This window comes from Salmo trutta, chromosome 17 (assembly GCF_901001165.1).
Source record: "Salmo trutta chromosome 17, fSalTru1.1, whole genome shotgun sequence".
Classification (NCBI taxonomy): Eukaryota; Metazoa; Chordata; class Actinopteri; order Salmoniformes; family Salmonidae; genus Salmo; species Salmo trutta.
In genome coordinates, this window is record NC_042973.1 from 33,103,349 (window position 1) to 33,118,042 (window position 14,694).

Sequence of the window (14,694 nt, forward strand, 5' to 3'; positions counted from 1 at the left end):
TCCTGATTCCTTCCATACAGCTTCAAGTATATTTCCTCCCAAACCTTCCTTCTTGAAAAATAAACGGTTTCTCAATTGAAAACTTGAAGCCCCACCTGAGGGAACACTGCTCAACTTCCCTAATCACTTCTTGAACTCTTCTGGCTGTATGGGTACCCATGTAAAGCTTGTGTGTTTACCCAGAGATATTAGAGAAAATAAGAGAAGAATCCAATTGGGCAATGACTGGAGGACTGTATAACGCCCCACCCAGCAGACTGGACTGTCGACCAATTAAGTTCACGTTGTAATGCTGCATCACACGGTTGCTAAGCTGATCTTCACGCAATCCCTTCTCAAAATCAGAGTCACTCTGCAACCAAAATGAGTCGAGAAATCCATTTTCCTCGAAAGTACATAATGGCACGATTCCAAAGCTATATGACATTACAGAGAAGTTAGTTATCCTACATCTCTGAAAATATTTGTAATGTACTTCTTGTTCACAAAATTCATGCTAATGTTGGGTTTTTGAGCTAGCGCCCAATTGACTACCATTCACTCCTTGAAGTAGCGCTCCCCTTGTCCCAAAATAGCCCAGAACACAACGCGCGGCCCATTGACGATGCATGGGCAACAGACACAATTGGCATTAACACGAGTTAAATGGAGTTTCCATCTCCTCAAATGATGTTTGGTTTACCGCAGGTAATTAACAAGGTTAGGGCTACTTATTGAGAGATCACTATTCATCTGCCTACATTTTGTGGTGACCCATGTTGCCAGAGATAGCTGGTGCCTACCTATCAAAAGGTAAACATTTTCTGGTCATGGTTAACACATTTTTTTTTCAGAAAAAGGTATAAAATGTATAACAATGATAACATCCACATAGGGCTAGAGCGTTGGGCCAGTAACCACAACGTCGCTCGAATCCCCGAGCTGACAAGGTAAAAATCTGTCGTTCTGCCCCTGAACAAGGCAGTTAACCAACTGTTCCTCGGTAGGCCGTCATTGTAAATAAGAATTTGTTCTTAACTGACTTGCCTAGTTAAATAAAGGTTAAATATTTGTTTTAATATTAACACCATGATGAAAACATCGCGACAACAACAAACCTGTCTGGGCATGCTCAGTCTCTAACACTCCACCTTGCTCTTTCTGTTTTCCACTCTCCTCCCCTTCCCGCCAACGGTATCCAGGGAGTTTCTTCTCCTGGAGACAGGGTTCCTGTATGTGCTCATCCCCCCCCATTGAAGTCTATGCCAGGGTGGCCGTGGGGCAGAGAGCATGACCATGTGACTCTCAGGTTGATCCGCTAGCTGCTTTTCAGAATGATGTTGGCCTCCGGAGTCGTCAAACACACATCACACTGCCCTACCTGGTGGGGCCTCACAGGTAGCAGTGTACGGATCTCTCTATCCCTGATGTACTCCTAAGACTCAGTGTATCGCTATGCCCCTGGCCTGTGTACGTGTCTCTCTGTGGTTGTATGTATTTATCGCTCTATCCCTGATGTACACTACCGGTCAAACGTTTTAGAACACCTACTCATTCAAGGGTTTTTCTTTATTTTGACTATTTTCTACATTGTAGAATAATAGTGAAGACATCAAAACTATGAAATAACACATAAGGAATCATGTGGTAAACAAAAAAGTGTTAAACATATCAAAATATATTTTATATTTGAGATTCTTCAAATAGCCACCCTTTGCCTTGACAGCTTTGTACACTCTTGGCATTCTCTCAACCAGCTTTGAGGTAGTCACCTGGAATGCATTTCAATTAACTGGTGTGCCTTCTTAAAAGTTAATTTGTGGAATTTCTTTCCTTCTTAATGCGTTTGAGCCAATCGGTTGTGTTATGACAAGGTAGGGGGGTGAACAGATGATAACCCTATTTGGTAAAAGTCCATTTATGTCAAGAACAGCTCAAATAAGCAAAGAGAAATTACAGTCTATCATTACTTTAAGACATGAAGGTCAGTCAATATGGAAAATGTCAAGAACTTTGAAAGTTTCTTTAAGTGCAGTCGCAAAAACCATCAAGCGCTATGATGAAACTGGCTCTCATGAGGACCGCCATAGGAATGGAAGACCCAGAGTTAACCCCCCTGCAGAGGATAAGTTCTGCACCTCAGATTGCAGCCCAAATAAATGCTTCACAGAGTTCAAGTAACAGACACATCTCAACATCAACTTTTCAGAGTGGACTGTGTGAATCAGGTCTTCATGGTCGAATTTCTGCAAAGAAACCACTACTAAAGGACACCAATAATAATAAGAGACTTGCTTGGGCCAAGAAACACAAGCAATGGACATTAGACTGGTGGAAATTTGTCCTTTGGCCTGGAGTCCAAATTGGAGATTTTTGGTTCCAACCACTGTGTCTTTGTGAGACGCGATGTGGGTGAACGGATGACCTCCGCATGTGTATTTCCCACCGTAAAGCATGGAGGAGGCGGTGTTATGGTGTGGGGGTGCTTTGCTGGTGACAGTCTGTGATTTATTTAGAATACAAGGCACACTTAACCAGCATAGCTACCACAGCATTCTGTAGCGATATGCCATCCCATCTGGTTTGGGCTTAGTGGGACTATCATTTGTTTTTCAACAGGACAATGACCCAACACACCTCCGGGCTGTGTAAGGGCTATTTTACCAAGAAAGAGAGTGATGAAGTGCTACGTCAGATGACCCTCCCTCCACAATCCCCCGACCTCAACCCAATTGAGATGGTTTGGGATGAGTCGGAGCGCAGAGTGAAGGAAAAGCAGCCAACAAGTGCTCAGCATATGTGGCAACTCCTTCAAGATTGTTGGAAAAGCATTCTAGGTGAAGCTGGTTGAGAGAATGCCAAGAGTGTTCAAAGCTGTCATCAAGGCAAAGGGTGGCTATTTGAGGAATCTCAATTATATAATATATTTTGATTTAACACTTTTTTTGGGTACTACATGATTCATTGTGTTATTTCATAGTTTACGTCTTCACTATTATTCTACAATGTAGAAAATAGTAAAAATAAAGGAAAACCCTTGAATGAGTATGTGTTCTAAAACTTTTGACCGGTAGTGTACGTACTGTACCGCTGAGACCAAGTGTATTCCTGAACCTCTAGCCTGTGTGTGTATTTGTGTGTGTAAATGTCTCTCTAGCCCTGACCTATCACTATGGGACTCAGTGTATCCCTACACCCCTGGCCTGGTTTGCCCACCAGCTGCCCATCTGGTGGCATAAGCTGTCTGTGGTAGTCACCTTTGCCATTGAGATCGCAGCTCCATTCCTCTTCCTCAGCCCTCTACGACGACTTTGCCTTGGGGTCTTCGATATGCAGGTGTGTGTATTTTGTTATCAACAAAATCTCTGCCTACCCTCTCTAGCAGTTAGGTGTAAGTGCAGTTGTTTCTGTCTCCTCCTGGGGTATTCCGGTGTTACTGCAGGTGCTGATCATCCTGTCTGGGAACAATAACTTCTTCAATAACTTCTTAAACTCTTCTTAAACGTACATTTATTTAGGACAATCAGTCAGTTTCAGATGTGTAGCTTCTGTTCTGTAGGCAGAAAGTAATGTACATCCTAGTTCTGCCTCTGCTTCAATTAGGTTCTTCGTTGTGGTGGTGGGCAGGGTTTGTGGTGGCACTCAGTCTGGGCTCTAATTGGCTTCGAACGGTCACATGGTTTGACCTGCAGATCAACTGGGACAAGGGGACTGTGTCCTCCAAGACAGGTGTAGTAGGTAGTCAGTGTGTTGACTGTCTTCTCAGAGTTTACCTTCCACTAGTCTAATCAGACTGTCACCTTCCCCTCGGTCTGGCTGGGAGTACTGTCTCTCACCTCAGAACCAGTCTCTGCCATGTTCAGGTAATACACACCTCTCTGGAAAAGGGTCTGTTATGTTCAGGTTGTGTGTATTGTTTATGTGTGCGTGTCTAGAGTGGTTCTTCAGGAGGCATTGGGGTACTGCTGTGTGTGGAGGAGGGGTGCAGTCCAGTGGACAGTGTTTGGTGCTGCTGCTTCTCACCAGACTGTCCAGTGGACAGTCTGGTGAGAAGCACACTGTACACTATAACTAGAGAGCAATGGTACCTGCTCTCAGTTTAGATATGATGTCATACCTTGTAGGGGTGTACTGGTACACGTATTTGTACTGAAACACGTATTTGTACTGAACCATTCGGTACGGCCCTCTGAACCAGAAAATATACATTAAAAAATATTTACAAAATAAAAACACTAGGCCTATAGGCTATGCCTATGCTGCTTTGTATGCCTCTTGAGAAAATGAGAGATGACATTTCAGGCTATTCCGTTAAAACAACTAGATCCTATCCGCACTTTGTAATCAAAATTATAATCTTAATTGCTGCATTTAAAACTATCCGTTTGAGAGGCGCAGGCGGGAACTAGTTCTGAATGGCAGTAAGTGGTGGGGTCGATAAACCAGGAGGATTCTCCGTTATCGTTTAAATCTATAGTTTGGGAACATTTTGTCTTCCCAGTAGATTACAATGGGGATGGACAGAGCAAGTATGTTGCCACTGCTCAACGAGAATAGCCTATACAGCTACCAACAACACAAACATGTTGACACATTTACACTGACATCACTCCAGTATTCATACCACCAGAACAAGACGAAAACGCAAAAATAACACAACTTTGTCTCCCCTCTGCTTTCAAGCAGCTATTTGCAACTGATTCTGACCGGTCCAAAGAAATTACAAGAGCGATAGTTTGGGCCTACATTTATAGCCACAGATATGCGCCCATTCTTCGTAGATAATAATAGTTTTTTTTCAGCCCCTCGTGAAAGTGCTTGAGCCACATTACGAACTTCACCCTCTCGCACCCATTTCATGATAACAGGTCCTACCTGCTCTATATAAGCTAAAGCCGTAGTTGTCAATGAATTTGCCAATGCACCCGGTGTTTCGCTTACTACAAATGGATGGACCTCCAGGGTTACAGAGAGCTACTTAACAGTGACAGCCCATCAAAATAACCCGGAGTGGGAAATTAGAAGTACTACAGACATGCTCCCTTTATGAGAGTCACACAACGGCACATATTTTTCTCTTTGTACAAAGACATAGCATAGGCCTATACAATGTCTGAGCCAGGTTTACATAATTGATTTCACACGCATATTGCACTTAATTTGTGTGTTGATGAGTAATGGTGTGTTTTCATTTAAGAAAATGCAGTAATGTGCATATTGGTGTGTTTGCTCCAAATTCATATGATCCTACGTTTTTTGAGTCTCTGAACAGCATATTATTATAATTAACAGAATTCCATCTGGTTATTGGGACAGACGTTCATGTAATTTTGGACATGCGGGACAAATCTAATAAGACATCCACAATCCAGTTTCTCAAAAACATGAAATCACACACAATGTCTGGGCCCTTCTGTAACATGCCATTTACATCAATGTCATGTTTCCCCTATCCGCCTGTTCCATTGCCTGTTCCATTTTCCGTCTAGCCTGCTGCTGCAGGTAACTGCAAAAATAAAGAAAACACCAACATAAAGCGTCTTAATATGGCGTTATTCCGCCTGAGCAGCTTCAATGCGCCTTGGCATAGACTCTACAAGTGTCTGAAACCTTCTGTGTGGAAGCACCCCATGCTTTCAATATACTTTGTAGCCCTCATTTACTCAAGTGTTTCCTTTATTTTGGCAGTTACATGCAGAATGGATGGAGAGGTATGCTCGAGTCACAAGAACATGGAATATATCGTTCGGAATGATACAATTTCATGTGTATAACATCTAAAGACCTGCATCACTATACTCAGAGCTTTGCTGTTTCTAAAAGCATGTAGTTTCTCAAAAACATGTGAAATCACAAAACATGTCTGGGCCCTTCTATAACATGCCATTTACATCAAAAATAGAGATTTGGTTGTAAAAAAGTTAACTTCTCTTTTAAGACAATAGCAATTTGACATATGAGCTTGTCTATTAACCACACCTGCTACTGCCAATTACAAATGTCCGAATCTCCTAAAAGAGCCACAAGGTGGCGATTCAACATTTCATTTCTACAAAAACTTACATTCTGTGATCAATTTGAAATTGAACTAAATTAATTCATAATGATCATTAAAAACTGTCTGACTGCCAGATTATATGGGATGCCACCAAAGGATTTATTCATTTGGGTTGAATAAATCACAATTAAATAAATCAAAATTGAAAATGTTAACTGCATTAGAGTGTTCTCAACAAACAGACCGGGTAGCTATTACTCTTTCCAAAGTTGATCTAACAGAGAGTCGAATTTGCCATCCATTGAGTTGGACTCAACCATTACTTCCATGGTAAACGTCCCAGTCATTTACTGGCCAACAGTTACCTAACTAGCTATTATTTTAAGTAAGGATAGTTAGCTATTTCAGTTTGGACTTTAAACAAAATAACTAACATTAAGAAAAACTAAACCCTCCTACCTAATCCTGTACAACTAAGAAAAATAAAAAAAGGAGCCAAGCACTAAACCCTACATATCAATCTTTTCCCCTCTTCCACATACCGGTACTGCCGTCAACCATACACTCCGCACACAAACCATTCACATGCTTGCCAACCAGAATGAGTTTGATGTACAATGTCCTAGGCACAACTGAGCAAACACCACCTCTTCCTTCCTAATCTGACCTTTGAATCTTGGTCAACCAAACTTTATTTGGAGGGCATATAAATCCCGGCACTTGGGCTCACCATAGGCCTGATGGTCATCATAGGCCTGATGGTGAAATCCCTGAGCAGTTTCCTTCCGATCCGGCAACTGACTTAGGAAGGACGCCTGTATCTGGGTGTATTAATACACCATCCAAAGTGTAAGTAACAACTTCCCCATGATTCCCCAAAGGGATATTCAATGTCTGCTTTTTCTTTTACCCATCTACCAATAGGTCCACTTTTTTTTGTTGTTGTTAAACCCCCCTGGTTTTTGTGGTTGAGTCTGTGTTCGGAATTCACTGCTCGACTGAGGGACCTTACAGATAATTTTGTATGTGTGGGGTTCAGAGATGAGGTAGTCATTCAAAAATCATGTTAAACACTATTATTGCACACAAAGTGAGTCCATGCAACTTATTATGTTACTTGTTTGACATATTTTTACTCCTGAACTTAGTTTTGCCATAACAAAGGGGTTGAATACTTATTGACTCAAGACATTTCAGCTTTTCATTTTTAATTAATTTATAATAATTTCAAAACACATAATTCCCCTTTGACATTATGGGTTATGGCCTTATAGAGTTGGTTGAGAGCGGTCTTAGTGCCAGCTTCGCTTTGTGGTGGTAAATAGACGGCTACGAATAATACAGATAACTCTCTTGGTAGATAGTGTGGTTGACAGCTTATCATAAGGTATTCTACCTCAGGCGAGCAATACCTCTAGACTTATTTAATATTAGACATTGCGCACCAGCTGTTATTGACAAAAAGACACACACCCCCACCCCTCGTCTTACCAGAGGTAGCGTCTCTGTTCTGCTGGTGCATGGAAAATCCCGTCAGCTCTATATTGTCCGTTTCTTCGTTCAGCCACGTCTCGGTGAAACATAAGATGTTACAGTTTTTCATGTCCCGTTGGGTGGATAATCTTGATAGTAGGTCATCAATTTTATTTTCCAACGATTGCACGTTAGCAAGGAGAATGGAGGGCATTGGGACTTTGCTCGCTTTCTTCACGCAAAAGGCGTGGATCTGGGCCTGCTCCAGTGAAAGCAGGATATCCTTCTCGTCAGACTCGTTAAAGGTAAAAGTTTCTTTCAGTCCGCGGTGAGTAATCGCTTTTCTGATGTCCAGAAGTTATTTTCGGTCATAAGAGACAGTAGCAGCAACATTATGTACACAATAAGTACAAAAATAAGTTACGCAAAAAAAAAAAACGAATTATTGCACAATTTGTTGGGAGAATGTAAAACGTCAGCCATGTTCTTTGGCGCCATCTTTGGAATCCAGACCTAAAGAGTAAGGTGCAGGCTAAGCAAGCAGGACAGAACATACCATGATAAAAATGCAAAAGCTTGCAGTTTTGTAGTTGGAGACTCAGTATATACCAAGAACTTTGGGTAAGGACCTAAATGGATACCTGGGCTGGTTCAAGAAATCACAGGGCCTGTGTCATACACTGTACTAGAGGGGGATGGTAGAGGAGTACGTTGGCACGTTGATCAGCTGTTCAGCAGACAGGAAACAGATTAGGCAGAGCCAGTGACAGACAACAGAGACGAGGACAGCAGACAGGAACAGGACTATGCAGAGCCAGTGACACGCAACAAAGAGCTCAGTCCAGCAGACGAGGCGTTACCTCAGGACACAGGTACTCCACGGCCACCAACGGACAATGAACTTGTTAAGGAAACCAATAAAGGTTCACATAGAGGAGAATTGCGACGCTCTCTCCTTTAGGAAGTAAGGTAGTCTACCATTACTTCCAATAAACAAAAGTGAAAAGACAATGCAAATGTTGTTCAGTTGATAGAAGAAACACACTGTAAGGTTATGTTATTGATGCTAAGTGAAATCTACTTACCAGTGACAATGAGAATGGTTACTGTTATTGTTGTTGGAATACTCATACAGTAGGTGTTAAATATGAAAATGTTAAACTAGAGTTAGTTCAGATTTATGGGGGGAAGAGTGTTATAGAGTGATAAATGATGCTGGCTCATCTAACCAATAGGCAGTGCTATCACCGGTCCTAGGTTGGTAACCGTTCTGTGAGCAATAGAGATTGCTATAGTTGAGTATTGGTTTCCATTATAGATAGTGGTGGTAAATCAGTTCCTAATAAATGACAAGTAAAGATTACATCCTGTGTCCTCCAATTATATGTTGGTCTATTCAAGATGGTAACCTTCTGTAACCTACAGTAACCTTCTGACCAAAGAACTTAGACTATCGATCATCTCAAACATTAGCTGGTGCTTTATTCTACATTTAACAATATTTTTTTTCATTAGAAAAGAAAATATATTTATTATTTTCTATAGTATGATGACAATCATGAGGAAGTAACTTCTGTTTTGTCAATGTCCTTATAGTGGTACATGTTAACTGTGTGTGACTGTGCTTCATTGCTGCCAGATATGTACTGAATCACCAACTCTGCACTTTGCCCTTTCCAACCAAGTGTATGTAAAATGTTTTAATGTTTTTGTATCGTTCATAATAAAGATAGGAGATGTATACATTGGTTGTTCATAATAAGACCCCGTCAAAGTAATCTGACAGTTCGTCATAGACCATATTAATTCTAATCAGCATCCTAAGCAACGAACAACATTTCATTTACGTGTTCTGTCATTAGAAGAGAATACAGTTCACTAAAGATGACGTAACATAGTAAAGGCTGTCCTGGTGTGTTGGGGAAAAAGGTAATAGATCACACTATCTCTGAGGAGATAAGCTGGTTTTGCTGCTGTGCATCTTTTTAAAGGTATGTGTGAGAGACGGATTGTGATAAAGTTAGTTGGTTTATGAAGTATGTGAGGTGTATGTGTGAATGTCAGGCCAGAGCTCTGTATGTGTGTCACCACTTTAGTACCCCAGAACCGTACTTGTCAATGAGAGACTGGTAGTATGGCTTCAGCTTCTCCAAGTTACACAGCTCAGTGATCGTGGTGTAGGGTTCAGAGGTTAGATCAAATTGACTGCAGAGAAAATATCTGTGTGTGAGAGACGTACTTGAATCCACGGACCTAGGGCATCATGTGCATGTAGTCTCCATGGGAGTGACGGGGGTAGAATGATTGGAGCCGGATCATGAGAGTGTGAGAGAGATTACTTTTAGGTGAGTTTACACACTAAGTAGCAGTGTTAAACTAGATCCACAGGCGGGATTGCTAAGTAAATGCAGGACCTGCATATTACCTGTAGGTTATCGCTGAATTTCTTAACACGCTACTAACGGGAGATTTCACAGAGCTCCGTGCTAAAATAATCTTGGTTGCAACGACAAAACGGAGAAATAAAACTTGAAGACCAGCTGATCTGACGCTGTTACGGTGTCAAGACGGCTTGATACTAGACAGCAGAAGTGGCATGGGAAATGGTCATATTCTGCGTTCATACTCCGGCCCCAATTAAATAACATCTTATCAAGAACAACAAAATAGAAATATGAAAAAGATAGATGGAAGAATGTGACAGATTACAACTGAAATAAAATGATTAGACTTGAAATGTAGCGTATGTCAATTACAATGATTTAGTTAGCTAACAATGCTAACTAGCTTTAGTGCAATGACTGGAAGTCTATGGATATCTGCTAGCATGCTAACGCTAGTTAACCATTGCGCTAGTTAGCAACTTCCTTCAAACTGCACCCAGACATAAAAATGGTAACGACGAGTTTATCTGACTCTGGGGAAGTACTGTAGATAAAGAGCCTCATTGCCAAAATCCCTAATGTATCCCTTTAAGATAACGACTTCCAAATAATACAAAATTACTCTCCCTACCAAATTTCTTTCCAATTCAGGCATTGTTTCTTCAATAAAGTACAATATGACACAGATGGCCTACTGGCCTTGTAGTCCTGTAAGAATATATAAAGGTTCACTGTTGAGTGTTATCACGTACTATAAATATCTACTATCCACACAAAACGTTACTCTTAGTGTGGCATGAAAACAACCAGTCATGATGCCTTCATCTGATTTTCAAACAAATCACTTCAAAAAGTAGGCAACCTGTGCATGTTCGTCCTCTCCAAAATAATTCAAGCAGTGCAATGCATGTATACTCGTGCCATTTGATGAATGGAAATCTGTTGACAAAACACCAGAAGTTGTGCCTAATGTCATTCAGCGATTTCCATTGATTAGGCCTACATTAATTGATGTGTCTTGCTTACAAATGTACCTTTTTTGTAGCCTGAAAAGTCAGGACACCTGAAATAGGGCTGAAACTGTGGCGGGAAAAACATAATGAATTTACTAGATTAGGCCACAATGTGTAGGCCTATTACCATGAACTTGAAATAGGCCTAACGTAGCCAGTTATGTAAGAAAATAGGTGGCAAAACTGATTGCTGATCGCAGTGAAATAATAAACACTCCCTATTCTTTCAATGCATTTTTCTGAAAAAGGTGGTTAAACTGCGTTTAGTTGTTTACCCTCCACAAGGCCTACAGCACTGCTGGTAGCCTACCCTCTCAGCCGAGGCAATTTTACACACATGAACACATGCAGAACAGGTAGCCTACATTCAATATAATACACAACAGTGGAGGCTGCTGAGGGGAGGACGGCTCATAATAATGGCTGGAATGGAGTCAATGGAATGGTATCAACCACATGTTTGATGCTTGATACCATTCCATTTACTCCATTCCAGCTATTATTATGAGCCGTCCTCCCCCCAGCAGCCTCCACTGATACATAGGTAGGAGTTGAATCAAAACATGTTTACACCCTAGTTCATGAGTTGTCCATAATTCATGAGTTGAATGCTTGGAGTCTTCACAGATCGTGTGACATTAAACACTACCTTTTTTTCCTTACATTAATGACAGTGTTATTTGTCTATATTAGGCATTTACCAATTTAATTAGAACATTGAACTTAAACCCTGTACAATTCCTGGATCTTGGAGATCTCGTAAAATGCACTGTTTTTTGCCATGAAAACAGTTCTCATGGGCACACAAATCCAAAATCATGTAGGCTTCTATTGCTAAATTGAATGCTTCTAACCAAAGGAGAACTATAGTCCTACTTTCATTAATATTGGATGGATTAGATGCGCATTTGGGTCTAGCTGTAGGCTAGTTGTCTAGTGATATTGGCGGCATCATCAGCTTGTCCAGAAAAGAAAACAAATATAGATAGAAAATAAATGGTCTACTACTTCTGGCCACAGACAGCACAGAGAAAACCAATACCTGCTCGCACCTGAAAAACAAAGCAATGAGCCCTCTAAACAGCTGACTGACAAACGCAAACAATGATAAATCAATGGATAAATGTCATGTATTGCAACTCAGGCTATTTTTATCAAGGTTGCATGGAAATTTGGGGGGGAAAATTAGCAAATACAAAAGAAAATCTATGAGACCTCAGCTGAGACCTGAAATTCAGCAAACCTGAGTGGACAGCGCCATGGACAGGGAGATCGTTTGTGCAGCCATGTAGAAATAAATAGTTTCAACTATGACAGAGAGGTGTGGGTGTTTGTTTCATTTGGAAGCTTTTATTTTAATATTTACCACTGTAAAACATATTTACCACTGCATTTTAAACAAATAGGAGAATGGTTAAATTAGCATTATTTAGAGACCTCTCCAAGGTTAGACTTTAGCTGCATTTAAGGGAGCTACGGTCTCATTCAGGGGAGCTGAGCGCCCTCTGTCTCCCCCGTAATTCGCACCCTGCCCGCACTGTATCTGCAAGCTGTTGGCTAGAGTGCATGTGCCAATACCAGAGTGGGCACACTCACTATATAACGCAACATTTGGTTGTGAGAAAGCCATCAGTAGAGTTGAAAATGAAATGGAAACCCATTTAACTTGTAGTTTTTATTCGGTACATGGGAATTTAAATGCAAAATATATTTTTATTCGAATTATGTCATCACACACAGCCTTTTATCCCCAACAAGTCAATTTAATGGAAACACATCTCTGGTGGGAAAATGCACATTTTGTTTGTATGCAATTTAAAAAATATATTTGCATGAAAATCTGTAACCAATTGGATGGAATCCTAGCTTGTGTGTGATTTTGTTTTATGAAGAAAATATCACTAATCTGTTCCTCTGTTATTTATATAGCGTGGACCACAATAGAAAATGACAGATCAAAGCTGGGCACTTGAAATGTAAGTTACGACTGTAAAATGAAATTGTCAAGAATGCAATATTAATGGTTTGTAATGGTTTTTACAATTGATTTCATCCTGTCCATCATATGCCTGCAAGCTCACATTGGACCAAAACACAGCACACAGATATCTGATTCGGTCTAAGGAGAACAGAAACGTGACATGGGGAAAAAAAGGAACAGCTGTCTCCTGATCACCCAGAGAAGTTTGAGGAATGGTCACAAGTGCTGTGTAGAGAGGGTCTGACTGAACGCTGTTACTGGGAGGTCGAGTGGAGGGGGAAGAGGGTTGATATATATAGGGGTGGCATGTAGAACAATAAGCAGGACAGGGGAAGCTAGTGATTGGACTCAACAACAAGTCCTAGAGTGTGGAGTGCTCTGATGATACATACTTTCTGACACAATTATCATAAAACCGGCATACCTGTCCACTCATCCCGCACCAACAGAGTAGGTGTCTATCTGGACTGGCCGGCCGGTACTCTGTCCTTCTACAGCATCTCTTATGGCACACTGACCCACCCCCTATACCCAGGGTTCGGTCTGGCTCTTTCACTGACCCACCTGTTCACATTCCCCTCATTCACTGAGCCCCTATAACCAGGGTTCGGTCTGGCTCTTTCACTGACCCTGTGCCATGTAAATACTTTGTCAACTTAGCTATAACAGTGTTAGGATAAAGGATCTATCCGTTTTACTATAGTACTACTATAGCATGCTACTGTGATTTTAGTATTATTTTCTCACCTTGAAATTTGTACAAAAAATGCTCATAATATTGGGACAGTATGAGGACCATGCGTGAAGCTGTAATGCTTAATATGTAACGTATGGATGAGCAGACGGCCCGTCTTCTCTGTTTAAAAATGCATTGTAGTACCATAATATGTTTGTAATAGTTATGGTATACTAGCTATACACAATGTGTTTCACTGAGAATCCAGCAGAATCCGGAAAAGAAACAGACAAATCAAGGTCGTTAGATTTCTCCAGCTTCTTCTGCAGTTGTTCTAATAATGTCTGGATATTTTTTTGCTGAATTAAAAAAACAAACATTTTAGACATATCAGAATGGATTGTTTCAAAGCTAAGCTGATTTGGAATGTTTGTATAACAGAGCAGAACAGTATGATATCAGCATGAAGCCTCACTTTCACACAGCTCTCTTTCCCTCCTCACAGAACCACTGAGGGTCCACTGTGTCATCCTCTCTGTTCTCCTCTGGAACCATCACTCTACCATGTTCACACCCGGGTTGGGCGTCTCAGCTCTCTATAACAAAGTCTAAGATCCCTGCACCTTTTCCCCGCAAATGGTGCCGTTAAACCGCAATACCGCTGGAGGTCTGAGATCAAACCAGAATGTCCTATTAAGACATGAGATGCATTCTTCCCTTGATTCCTTGCATCCTCTCTCCTACTACTCCCTCCCTCCCTCAAAATGCAGGCTACAAATTGAAGGATACTAATACTAAAGTGAGTTATAAATGTATGTTGGTATTACAACTCGGAACTTGTATTACTGACGGTGGATAGTGGATAATATTTAACATGATAGGCTACAAATGGAAAACAGTGAAAGTCGGGGCATATAATTAAACATTCGAGAGTGCACAAAGGTTAAACAGCAGTAATCAGTTTGGTAATTAAAAGGAAAAAATTATGTAGATATTTTTCCACTTGGAACCTGACAGGTTGCTCAACCTTATTAATGGTTTTCTCGCACATAAAGCTGGTGGAATTAAGTCAAGGTCAGAATACGCATATCCGTAAACACCTTTGCCACACGTCCATTTCTGCAATCTCCAACCCAAACGAATAGCTGGCTGGTACATGCATTTCCCCATGCTTAAGTTCAAGGTCAGAA

At 41.0% G+C, this 14,694-nt stretch overlaps 1 long non-coding RNA gene across 1 annotated transcript; it reads left to right on the forward strand.

The window, feature by feature from the left end:
• The first annotated feature begins 12,673 nt into the window (after positions 1 to 12,673).
• LOC115152067 (uncharacterized) lies at positions 12,674 to 14,473 on the forward strand. Its single transcript, XR_003867413.1, has 2 exons — positions 12,674 to 12,823; positions 14,010 to 14,473. It is a non-coding gene; the product is annotated as an uncharacterized LOC115152067 (long non-coding RNA).
• Positions 14,474 to 14,694: the final 221 nt, after the last annotated feature.